The 13,529-nt window shown below is 40.2% G+C and overlaps 1 protein-coding gene across 1 annotated transcript in view; it reads left to right on the top strand.

Annotated features, from left to right (window-relative positions):
• The window catches only part of SORBS1 (sorbin and SH3 domain containing 1), a 177,966-nt gene that overhangs the window by 43,784 nt on the left and 120,653 nt on the right, over window positions 1-13,529 (top strand). The window contains exon 2 of the mRNA XM_010567739.1: window positions 96-154. The gene's annotated coding sequence lies outside the window, so the exon portion shown is untranslated. The remainder of the gene's footprint in view (window positions 1-95; window positions 155-13,529) is intronic.

Here is a 13,529-nt window from a genome sequence, read left to right as displayed (position 1 = left end):
TATTTTAGACTGAGAGAACATTTTATAGTTCAGTTTTCTAACAGCTGCGTTAGATTATTGTATTCTATAACACTTCCTGATTTTTTATTTTCCAGGAGGAGTCCAGAACATACCTGTAGAGCTGTGGCTTCTCTTTCTCCAAGCTCTGCCAAAGGTATGTACTTTGCGCACTGTTACTCTCCCCAGTATTCATCTCAAATGCAGTGTGGAAACTTTCAGAAAAGTGAGTTTCAAAGCTATTGGCAGGAGACTACTTCCTTGATTTTTGAATGCAGTATTTTAAACACAATACAAAGGTCTTCCCCAGAAAGTTGCACTGAATCAGAACTAAGCTTGAGAATTCAGTTTAATGTGTACAACAGTGGCCATCCTGCTTGTACTGACTGTTGCAAGTGATGTTCAAGATGGGGCTGCCTGGTAATGGATAAACACTTGGTTTCAGAGGCTCCAGAACAAGAACAGAGCTATTTAATAGCAGGTCTATACTGACTTCAAAATCATGGTCAGTGTCTGTTAATTAATACGATTCCCCAAGGTTATACCCTAACTCAGTTGTCACTCCTAGGCAAATAACATGGCATAGTAGAAGCACTGTGTCCTTCCCTTGCTGAGTCTATGAGTCTTCCTAGCCCTCTGTAAGGTCTTGTTTTCTAATTAAGCCCTGAATCAAGGTTGTACTGCTCCTCCTCAGCAGCTTGGTACCTGAAGCAGTTCTACCAGGATAATTGTTTGATATAGAGGAAGTGCTTTCAGCAGATGTGTAAGATTTTGACCTAAAAATAGGGTAACATAGCAAATAAGAACCTGATGTTCAAAGGTTCAAAGCTGTCCTTGCTGTCTAGTTTGCTGTATAACTTGGAAGAACTGAAATAGCTTTTGTGGTGATAATTGTTAACATATGATTGCAGAGTTAAGAATAAAGAATAGTGTTTTTCTATAAATGTTAGTGTAGAAGCCCATAATATAGCATGATATTTCTATATTTTTTCTGAACTAATGCAAAGAACTATGTAGCCTAGTGATTAATTTATATATCTATAAAATAATGCAAAATTCCCGTGTAAAATTCTAATTTCTAGTGAACTCTACATGTCAGCTTGACAGTGTCTGCCTGGTAGCAGAGAAAGCAGCGTATGATAAGGAACAGTGGGATTCATTTTTTTGTTTGTTTTTTTCTTCCTTTTAAGCAGAGGGTGGGAAGTGGTTCCTTTGAATTATCACACCACATAAGCTTTGATTGCTGCAATTTGTACTCCCCACCGTACCTTCTAAATGTACCACCACCCCCTTGTAGCTGGAGCTGATGGTGCCCCAGGTTCTCAATGAGCCATGGGTAGGGAAGGTGCTGGTTCTCTCTTTCAGTGTCCCAAGAACCATGAACATTTTCTAGCTCTGCATTTAGAAAGCCAGATATTCCCTGACCCTGTGTGAACTCACCAATGCTTTTCTCCCTCCATAGACCCCTCTTTTCAGTGTGGAAGAAAGAACTGAGAATGATTCAGAATTAATTTACACAAAGTTTTCCCAAGTAATTCTCAGCCACCCATGGGTTTTCCTGGAAGAGTGGTATGCAATAGGCCTTTGTCTCCACATGGATTTATTTATTATTTTTGAATCTAAATGCCTAGCTTGACCCCAATCTTAAAGGGCTTTTTAGTCCCCGAGGCTTAGCAGTTCATCCTTGAAACCTTTTGAAGATGTCACTCTTCTGTGAATATACAAGGTATCATAAATCTGTTCAGTACTAGAATGAATGCAAATTATTCTAATTATATCTGAGTCAGAGCTTGTTACATTTTAAAGGAACTAGATACAAAGAAAAATGGCTATGAAGGAAGTTTTATGGTTTCTACAGAAATATATTTTTGTGAATTAGGTCTGGATTCCTTGACAAAACCAAGGCATGTGTTTGGGGCATACTCTCAGCAACAGGTTTGGAGTTCCTACAAGCTGTGATCTCTGAATTGATCATGTAAGATTAGTTGCTCAGTTAACTATTCTTTTTGATTATTTATTTAAGTACTTGAATCTATGTTCTTTAGAGGCAAAATAAAACAATGAACAGATCTCTATCTTCTCCTCTTTGCTTCAAATTAGTTTGCGTTAAGCTCAAAGGCATTGTACCACTTGTCAAGCTGGTGATACAACAGTTATTTTAATTTGAAAATAATTTTGCGCAAACAATGAGGACTTCACCAAGAGGTTTACATTTTTCTGCTTAAAAGTGGTTTGTTTTTTTTTTTTTTTGCTGGTCTCTGATCAAGTGGAAAAAGAGTGTGGTTTTAACTTAGCCTGTTTAAAGGTCCCCTCTCCATTTAAATTTGATTCTGCTAAGTAGTTTGGCCTTGTGGAGCACAGCTTTCATGTGAAAATTTTCTCACATGTGAGGTCTGATATTTGATGAGCTGAAAAGTTATGAAAATTATCATATCTTCACAGGAAATGTTCCTGACGCCAGTTACAATACATAGAGAGCTGTGGCCAGGTTTTGTTGTTTTTTTTTTTCCAAGAGCTGAGCACTTACAAGTGAGTGGGAATTTCTGTAAAGGGTTCAGCTTCCAGTCATATGGGGGCAGATTTTCTAAAGTGTTTCTGTTCTGATCTTTCTGAAAGTCTTTGTCCCTAACTCATTTGCACTAAGTAGCCTTGCTCCTCCCTGCCCCTCCTTTGGAACTGTAATACTTCTCACTTGATAAATGGTGCACATCTTTCCTCCTAGAGAGGTATTAATTTACACCAAATATGAACTCTGAAAATTGTGTTGGTTGCAGGTAAATAAATTTTGACTAGTACTGAAATCTTGTCATGCACGATCCTGAAAAGGAGAGGAAAGAGAGTTATTAGCTCATCTGTTTTACTGCCATGCTGATATAGCTGTGTTCCCTACAACATATTTTGTACTGCTTGGTCCAATCTACGTTTAAATGACTGAAGTGGTGGAGTATTTCTCATGCCACTGAAGAAACTGTATAAAGTCCAATAGATTCCACTGTTACAGGAATTTTCCTAATAGAGTTGTCTTTTGCTTAATTTTAGACTTGATTCCATCAGATATAGCTCCTTTTCTTTCCTAATGCACACTGACAATTGTGAAAACCTCAATTCATCACTTAGTCAGATCTCTTTCAAGGATAAAATATCCAGAGTTTTGTTAGTGAAACTGTATTAAAATTAATAGGAAAGAGATCCTGACCCTAGGATGCAGTGCTGGAGGTAAATGGCTGCATGGGCACCATCCAGTACTCCTTGATTCAGAGCCCCTATGAACATGCCTCAACAGTGATTCTTTATATCCCTGGATTTCATGTCAACGGTGCACAAATTGTTGAGATTATGAGATAAGACTTGTCATCACCAGCTTCGCCATTAGGAGCAATCTGATATAGAGAGAACAAACCCCAAAGATTTCTGTTTGTACAGGTTGTGGAAATTTCTGATGTGGTTTGTTTGTCTCCCTGAGCATTAACCTGAGGCTAGAAGACATGAAGGCCTGACATTCCTGCTGCCCTGTTGGATTTTCTTCATTAACATCACCATATTTTATTCATTAGCCCTGAGGCCAAGACATCATACATTCCCTGTTTGCTTGAGCATTCACTGTTTGTGTGGTGTCAGTGATGAATCGCTCAGCTCCTGTTTGTTCCCTGAAATAAAAACTATGCATCCCATCTGCCACTGGGGTTTCTATTTCACAATTAATTCTACACAGGACATGATACACTCAAACCCAGAGAAAAATCATGCCAAGAGTGGTGTGAAAAATGGACACGACCGTTCTAGACTCTTCAGCCGACATTAAAGAGAAAGCTGAGATTTGAAATATTTGTTTAAAATTTTGTTAACATGGGGGTCTGGAGGAAGATAACATAAAGGAGATAAGGCACAGTGGTTGTAGCTGAGCGCAGCCCCACACCCATAGTGCTGAGCTCCCAAACTCTATCCTGGTTCAAACATGGCAAGAGTAGATAGGGCCATTTCCAGTGCCATGATGTTTCATTAGACCACTTCAGCTGTTGCATCCGTTAGCTTTGAAACTGCAGTGTCACCAAACTACATTTTTTTTTAATTCTAGAAACTTCTGACAGTCAGCAAGGATTGTATCCAAACAGTCTCACTGAGTATTAGCACGCAGCTTGTTCCAGCAAATGCATTAGTACCTATTAAACATTTATACAGCAGCATAAAGTTAGACAAGGATTCACAAACATAAGTAAGACCTGTTCTTTGCTCTATAGAGCCTCCAGTCTAAATCATGCCTAGATGATGACATACAGCACAGCTGCTTGTAGGAGGAAGGGTGAGAAATGTTTGAAGGAAAAGTGATTTCTGAGAAGATGGTGACTGGAGAAGGGGATTTGCAGGTCTAGAAACTAACAAATCAGAAGGTGTAAAAAGAGTGAAAATATGAATTGAAGCAATATAACAAGTTTAGGAGGTAGTAAAGAATGGAAAAGAAATTGTTAGCTATGAGATAAGCTTGAATATGAAATGGCCAGGAATGGATAGGAAAATTCCCTCTTGCCACTTTTTAACATTCAAGCAGAGATGGCTTCAGTATCCAGATCTGATTGAAAGCGTCTTGCAGATTTTGAGGATGAGACACTTTGGGTGTCTTTCTACTAACATTCTCTGCATACCAGCAGAATGGAGTAAAGTCTGCGGAACTCTCTGTCTTGAAAAGCAGTAAGTATGGTTTATTTGGTCTGCCCTGATCAAAATGCAATGTTCCTTCATTACCTATTGGGCTTCAGAGCTCTGTGCTTCCCCGCTCTGTGCTCCACCTGGGAAGCTTCTTTTATTGATTTGGTGCTTCCAGAACTAAATTTCTTTTCTCTAGGTTAATACTGAATTCTTGAGGCTTCTCGCAGATTTCCCATTCCTTTTTTTTTACAGCAGTGTCAAGGAATTTAAAAACAAACGGTGGTACAGATGTTTTTATCTGTTGCCTGGAATGTGTCCTATATGGGAACTACAGGAGACTACAGGAAACACTGCATAATGACCTTCCAGCCAAATGGAATCTCAGTAAATCTGTAAGTCTCGTGGACTGTATAGGAAGAGAGAACTAGTGATATTATTATCTGGGACTGACTCTGAGCAAAGCTGTCTAGGGTACTAGATAGCCCTAAAAAAAAAAAAAAAAAAAAAAAAGTGAGGTCCTCTCTGGTCTGGAAAACCAAAACTGTTGAAGAGAAAGAGTACATGAAACAGTGAGATAGTTGGTGTTGTGAAAGAAGTGGCATCAGTTGCTACTTTTGCTTCTTTCTGTCTGTTGGCAGCGTTGGGAGCAGCAGGGCTCCACAGCAATTTTGACACAGCCAGATTCATCACTGAAGTACATTCGATCTTGCCCATACTGCTGGGAAGCTTTTCGCCTATTAAAACTAATGAGTGCAAGTTCCTAGTAGTTCATAAAAATAATTTCATGGCAGTGCTACAAAATTATGCAGGTTTCTGCCAATTTTGTTTTGTGGTGCCTTGAGGTTTCATCTGAGATCTGGGCATAGTGCAAGTATAGTGAATGACTCTGAGTATACAACCTTGATATATGTAGCATTAATGTAAACTTTTGCCTGTTTATGAAACACCAGAAGATGAAGTGACTCAGCTCAAGTCCTGGAGAGAGACTCTGGGTAAGGCTGGAAATGAAATGAAGTTCTTTGCCTAGGGCTTTTTAATGCCTATGTGCCCATTTTGTCCTTGCAACAAATCTGCATGTGGCATTTGGAAAGCCAAATTTTTCTTTGCCCAGCACTGCACTTAATGTTCTCAGACCATTACACTTCTCTTTGCTTTCCCTCATCCCCACAGTCACTTTTAATGTACAGATATCAGAGACATTACCAAACATTTGGCTGAATGCAGCAATTTTTATCGGGGCACTCACGGAATGTGAGAAATCACACGCTGGAGAGCTACTTGCACAGAGACAGCAAATTCAGGAGTAATGCTGTCAGAAAAAGGACATCCTGTCACTAGCTTTTGTTCTCTGACACAGTTGCCAGTGAAGTGAGGGGGCCAGTGACACTGTCTGTCCTGCCTGCCGACTCTGCCAGCTTAAGTCCATTTGTGAGCAGTTCTGCAGTGTGACAAGTACCACGGCTGCAGGACACAGAGAAACAGCACAGCTACTGGGTACTCCCTGCTCAGGACTGAGACCAGAATCAGGATTTTAAAGAATGAAATCCCTGTTGACAAGTACTTTGTGGACTGTCTCTGTGTAAGCCTCCATCCAGAGGGCTTTGACCCTGATTTGGACAAAATCTGCATGACTTCAGTTTCTAGTTTCAGGTTTCTGGGTGCTTGGGTTCTTCTGCTGATCTGATCTATTGGCTGCTGCTAGCACTTCATAGTCTGATGCTTACCCGCTCGTTGGGGTAGGGCTGGCCAACCAGCCTGCGGAGTGTGGTTATGTGCTCCTTTTGTAGACTGATGACAGTGTTCAGGGCTTGGCCTAAAGAGAGTAGGCCTGCTAAAAGAAACATAATATTGCACAGGAGGGGATGGAAGCGCTGCACCTGTCCCTCTCCCCACAAACCTTATCTCTACATATGAGCGAGCAGAAGTTGTAGTACCCTAAAACTGGGGTTACAGTACGAGTCCAGCTGGAATGTGTTCCTTTTAGGTTTGATCTACAGATAACATAAGCTTGTGAAACTGGCTTGAATTGGCCTGATATTGAAACCAATTTTGGAAACATGAAGCAGAGCAAAGGTAATTTGTATAAAAGCCTACTGCCACTGCAGGCACTGGTGCCAAGGAAAGACAGCTGTAGAGAGAAATGTCACAGAGAAGGGGGAGGGGACCTGTGAAGTATCTATAAACTTAAGATTTATATCTGTAAATAAGACTTCAGTGGCAGCTAGAAAACAGGGGGATGAGGCAGAAGTGAAAGTGGCGAATTATGCAGATATTAATCCTGCTTAACAAAATATTTCCAAGAAATAAAAGTTCATCCCTGGAAGAAAACTAAGAAGTGCCAAAGCTGATAGTCTGAAGGTGAAATGGGAACCAAAGGCTGTGCCAAGGTTAAACCTTCTTTTTTTCTCCTCCCCATGTATTATCATAGGGGAAAACCCAGAGACTGCTGTTTTTTGCCTGCGCCAGAACCAAGCTGGGCAGGTTGATTAAGGGATGCTTGCACTATTTTAGGATTGGATCTGAAAGATCAAGGAGATAAATTGTTACTTGCATTGGAACAAGGGGGGGTGGGGAAGAAAAAGAGTGAAACACATGGGAAACATCTGCTTTTAGAAATAAGCTTCAGCAAGAGGGAGGGAGAAGCAGCTGTGCTGCATGCAGGGGACCACCAGGACTGCACTGAGAAACAGGAGGGAAGAGGAGGCAGAGCTAGTGATAAGGCTTCAGCCAAATCCAAGAGACACAGCGAGGACCCAGACTTGCAACTCTGTGGCTGAGACACCTCTCTAGACTGAAAGTGAAAATTTGGAGTGTCTCTGGGTGAGTATACTACCTTTAACCTGGACCCAGCTCAGGGAAAGGAACAGAGTGCTTTGGACTTGTGCTGAAAGCAGCATAGGTGGTCAACATGCAGAATAATTTATCAGAAATGGTGTGCCCTTCATGAAGGGGGAGATACCACCCTATAATCAGGAGGGAAATGAGCTGTCTGGAGAACATTAAGCCAGCCAAAGAGGGAAGGTGCTATGTTAGGGCTTCCAGACTCTGCTTTTTCCTATGCCACAGGTTCTTTAGGTGACCTCAAGCAGAGCACTTAAGAGTAAATTTAGTCGTTTGGTTGTAGGTCTTCAGAAGTGCCAGGTGCATTGCTCTGGCAATACAATCATACTTGTTCCCAAATACCTGGTTTACCTGAACCTGGTTTGTTCTTTTAGCTTTTACTTCGTTGCACTAAACTGTAAAAGAACTTTAAGTTCTTCTATCGAGCTGTGGTTTCATGACTGGTGTAAATTGATCCAAGTCCTGGCTGTCGCTGAAAGAATACGCCCTCTCTACCCCTACCCCCACTTCACCCTTACCTTGTGTTAGCTCTAGTGTTGATGGGACATGATCAGGTAGACTGAGAACAAATCCGGCTAAAAACTTACCCAGCAAAGACAAAATGGTGCCTCACTGACCTGGGGAAGCTGCTTTGTGTCTTCTCAGACAGGAGGGATGCCCAGCTGCAGCTTTCCCAGAATTGCTGATTGGTTTCTTGTTTGTGACCCTGAGGCTTCTGGTACTGATAAAGGCTTTTGGATTATGTAAATCAGCAATCTGATCAACTGTGGCATCTCCCAGGCCTTTTTTTCTGGAAAGTAAATTTTTTTCCCCTACATTGCTGAAATTACACTGTCCTTGTTTCTCTGGTTGTCTGACTTCATATCCTTTTCATGTTGCTCACAGGAGACTAATCCAAAGCCCATTGAAAGCAATAACAGGATTCATGTTATTGATAGCAGACGTTGGGTCAGAAATAAATTCATTTTTTATTCCTTGGGGTTGTACTGTTTATACTCCACAGCTCAGTTTCTGTATCCCATGGTATATCATTAAAGACAAGCTGGAATAAAATTCATCCTATGTATCCAACTGTCTCTATTACCCTTTGAATTTATGGGAAGTCCTTTCTATGCTTAGAGACCACAATTGCCCTAGAATTGATCTAATCCCTGTTTTCATAAAACTTTTTTTGGGATGAAAGGGTCTCAAAGTGCTCTACAATAACTATGCTCAAACCATTACAGTACAGCTCTTTCTGTGGTTGTGCTAAACCACCATTCCCATAATGAGCCACAAGAAATTGCAATTGTGGGATTGCTTCCTTGCAAGTTGAAAAGAACTGTCTACAGATGGACGGAGTTATTATACTGGGTTTTGGTTTTTTTCCAGACTGGGTGGGCTGGAGAAAGAAAACCAACAAAACTTTCCATGAACCACATTAAAAGTAAGTTTCGCGTCCCCAGTGAGAAAAGCCACTCCCAAAGCAGAGTGTTTTCAGGGTGGGTGGAGAAAGTAGCTGCAAGGGAGAGGCTTCACAATCCAAAGAACAGATTGAGACTGTTGAGATTCTGCTAAGCATCTCTGATGCTTGATCATGTTGCTTCAGCCTGTCAGATTTCCAAGTTAGGTCAATCTCAGTTTGGTTCCATAAAGCGTGTGCATTTTTTTAATGGATCCTGAGAAATTTAAGCCTTCAGTGCTCAGGGTGGATATTAAAGTATCCTATGGGACTTCAGTGTAAGCATGGCAATTTGTCGTGACCTGTCAAAATGACCCTTATCTTCCATGGTCATGAAAAATGCTGTGCATGGGCAACTTGCTGGTCTCTTGAGAAAGTGCTTATTTTTTTAAAAGATAGTGTTGCTGAGGTATTTATTAGTACGTGTTAGGCTAAAAGTGGGAATTGAGAGCTTATTGAAAAGTACTGCACTTAAAATCTAGGGTTATGTCTGATTTCTGAGGCCCACTGATTCGCTTGCAGATGCTAGCAGTAGCCCTTTATTACCTTTCAGGGTTTTGTGATGAGAGACCAGTTAGGATAGATGTTGTCCACTGGCAGCTTTTCAATGATCTTTGTCTCTGTGAAAACACAAAGGCAGTTTTTCAAGGTAGACTGTAGAAATGGCCTGAAAAAGTCAAATGTGGCAGAATTTTGGAAAGATCCCATGAATCCCCTGATTATGTCATAGAAACAATGGTCTAAAGCCAAAGTTAATAATCTGGGTATTAATAAAATCACTGTGAATTTTCCAAAGATAATAGCATCACTAGTAATACAGTGCCTGCCATTCCAGAACCAAAAGCTGAAGGGTCATTGTTTTGGTACATTTAGCCATCCAGTCCATTTATATTGCAACTCCCCTCTCCCTCTCAATATTGAATTTGAAATAATTATGAATGTTTCCAGAAAGAAACAATTGCTGATGAAAACTGTAAAACAAAATGTGGCAAAAGAAGATCTTAAGTTTTAATGGCAGGATTAACTGCATTATGTTTTCAGAATGGGACAAAAAGCTTTTCACTTTTCAGCTTTGAAATCCCTTCCTTTCCTTGAAAAATTGTTCTCCTATCCTTTCTGTTTCTCCTTCCCTAACCTAAATACCTTTGTTCTCCTTTCTTTTTCATCTCTTTGGTCCATCCAATGAAAAAGTGGGTAAGGAGGAAACGGAATTGGGAGAAACTCATTGATACCCCAAACCTGATTTATTACATTAAAAAAAAAAGATTTTTTTAAAATGAGACAAGATGAAAACTCTGAGGAACTGCACAGAAAATCTTGTTGGGTTGCAGTTGCTGCAATAAATTGTTACACTGTTTCAGCGCATAATGCAGGTGTAACTCTCATCAACTGGGCATGCTGAAAGCTATCCAGTTGCACCTTCAGGCATGATAGTAACTTTCCTGATCTGTAAAAACACTTGTGTTTGAAGGCTTTGTGCTAAGGCACTTGTTCAGAGGAAAACATCATTTATTGAATCACCATCTCCCTTTGTAACACCTAAGGGACTTCCTATCCAGCATGGAATTGTCACAAATCTGCTTATTTTAGGAGATTTTGATGGAGTTGCTGTACAAAGAGGAGTGCCTGTGGACACAGAAGCATCCCAGAACATGTCCCATCAGTGTATTGGTCTCTCATTCATCTACTGAACAGAGTATCTGATTGCACCTTGGCTGTTGTTTCGATAACCAGCATTCTACTGCATTGCACCTGTGTGAGTTACTCCATCTGTAATTTCCTTAATGTCTTCTGATGTAAGAGGTGTAGTTGCAACCAAATGAAGATAATGAGATTTCCTCTGAGGCCCTCTTGATTCCTCTTGATTTACAATGCAACTTTTAATTAAAAGAGGGAAAGAAGGGGTGAGGAAGAGAGCTCATCAGTTTTAGTCAAGCCTTGAAGAAGGGAAAGTAAGACTGCATCTAGGAAAGGTGAATTGTCCCAAAGTTATTTTTAATTTTGCTGGTTCTCTAGCAGTAGGTACATGGTAAAGTGAAAGAGAGAAAGATGGATCTGTCAGAAACAGTGGTGAAGGAGACTTGGGATCACAGTTTGCTGCCATGAATGGATCAAACATCAGGACCTGAAGATTATTGATCAGGGCCTGTGCAGGAGGAAAGAGAACATCTGTTCTTGTTCTATCATCCCCTGCTCTGCTGGGGAGGGGATGTCACGTACTCTTCACGTTGGGTGAACTGAGAGAGGGAATAGGAGTAAGAAGCAAAGCCTTGTTTACATTTGTGTTTTCACCATTTTGCAACCTGTTAGCACTGAAACACTCAGAATTTTTCCAAAAGGCTATTTCAATGCAGGTGTGAAGTCTCGCACAGGAAACCTGCGTTTTCTCAGGTAGACCAAAAAAGTCTGCAGTTTGCTAGTTCCTAGTGACCACACATCTTGTACAAGCATAAAGGCTTGACCAGCCCAGGATTTAGAAACCAGCTTTCTCTTTGTGAGGCTCTTCTGCAGCTTAAAGGAACTATCTGGCAAAGATGGCATCAGAACTTTCTTTTTAATATGAAGAAAAATCCTGACAAAGAGAACAGTACCAGACCTTAACCTGGATTACTTGGACAAGAAGTAACCAATAATAGGCAGCATCTGTATTCTATGATGTGGATGGAAAGCAGTAAATATTTATCTGTCCTTTCTTTCCCTTTGAAATAAACACTTAAGGCTTTGCTGTCATTCAGATAATCTCTTTTTCTGTACTAACCCATCTCTTTAAGGGAGACATCTATTTCCTATTACTATCATATAAAGGCCCTGAACTAAAATATTTTGCATGCCTTTGCAGGCCTCCAGGAAACATTAAACACACAAAGACAGACAAACAGCTATGAAGCCCATGTTTAAAATTAGGAGCAGAGAAGGGAAGCAGAGTTTGTGGCTGCTTTTCTCAGGCCTGATCTGAAAAGGATCTCAAGTCAACTTGCTTATTTTGCATAAAAGTATCTTGTTTCTCAATATTAATTAAGACCAGCTGTTGAACCAGCAGGGCCAGTGGGCAGTTACGCCTTTTACCACACAGTGAATGCTTGGCCACTACAAGGGTATTTTTAAAGTATGCCTCTTATTAAAAAACAAAACAAAACAAACCACAACCTTGATTGCACAAAGTATTTGCTGGTTGCTGCTATAAGAACAGCCATTACCCAGTGATTGTCTGCTTGCCTTACACTGAAAAACTGAAAAATATTATTTGACAAAATATAAAAGCACATATGCATTTAAAATAGCTTTGCTGCAATAGGATTTCACTATCAGAATGCATTAGTTTTTGTAAGTGTAGGCAAAGGGAGAGAGAGCAGAAAATAAGAGTAATAGCTGCTGAAATCATTATGGAAAAACTGCTGGTGAATAACTTTGTTCATGAAAGTATTTATACTTGAGTGAGCAGGGAAGAGTCACAAGTGCAGGGATTTGAAAGGCAGGCCACCTCAAATGCTGCCCTTGGAAAGTACAAAGTCACTTCAGGATGACTTTTAAGAGTAGTACTTAACTGTCAAATTGTGGTTACTAGTCAAAATTTCCAAAGAGCTGTGCTGCTTTGGGCCTTAATGTACATAGTTAATTCCCCATCTCTGAAATGGACCTAATAATACAGACAATTTCTCATTAAGGACTGTTGTGAAAATTATGTAAATGGGAGTATAAGAAAGGGCGCAGTTGTGGCTCAAAGATCCTTCTAATGCAGTCTGCTGCTTTGGTAGTGGTCAGAGTCACAGGTCTAGGGGAAGGGTTAATGTAGAGGGCAAATACAAATTGCTACTTCACCTGAGATATCTGCACCTTCTAGTAACTTGTGTTTAGTAACTTCCCAAGCTAAGAGTTTTAGTTTAGGATTGTTCTTTCATTTTTTTGAATTTCATTTTTTGAGCTTGCTCACACAGTGGACCTCCACAAGATCCTGGGGCAATGAGCTCTGCAATCCAATTACATATAATGTATAAAAGTACTTCCTTTTGTTTGTTTTAAAACTTCTGCCTGAAGATTTCTTTCAGTGCCTCTTAGTTCTTGTGTTACCAGCAGGAATGAGCCATGTTCCCAGATTAGTGATATTGGTGCCTTTCACAATTTAATAGCACGCCTTCATCTCCCTTCTGCCCACACTTTCTCAGACTGAAGAATCCTCATTTTTTCAGTGTCTCCATGTCAAGAAACAGTTGAGGAGCTTGCATTGTTCTTACTACCCTCCTCTATTCCTTATCTAGTTTTAACTTCGAGGTGATAATCTGTAAGAGGCATGCTATCAATTCTAAATGTTGCTATTCATGAGATAGTATTTTTTGTTTGCTTGGGACTTCTTGGTGGCCAGTCATTCGAGATGAATTGAGTATTACATTATGTCTTATGTAAGTGTTATAAAGCACACAAATACTTGTACTAGTCCTTACAGGGAAGATCTTTTAGGGATCTGTTTTCCCCTAGTGAGATGTAATGATTTTGAAAATGGAGAGCCGACTATCCACTATGCTATACTTATTTCTGAGCTGAGTTAGAGCTAGTTTCTTTAGGAGCAATGCAGAGGAAGAATGAAATTCAGAGGAAAAATTGTTTTTCT

The sequence above is a fragment of the Haliaeetus leucocephalus genome, unplaced genomic scaffold, assembly GCF_000737465.1.
Source record: "Haliaeetus leucocephalus isolate CR32 unplaced genomic scaffold, Haliaeetus_leucocephalus-4.0 Scaffold229, whole genome shotgun sequence".
Lineage (NCBI taxonomy): Eukaryota > Metazoa > Chordata > Aves > Accipitriformes > Accipitridae > Haliaeetus > Haliaeetus leucocephalus.
This window is presented reverse-complemented; position numbering and strand designations above follow the sequence as displayed.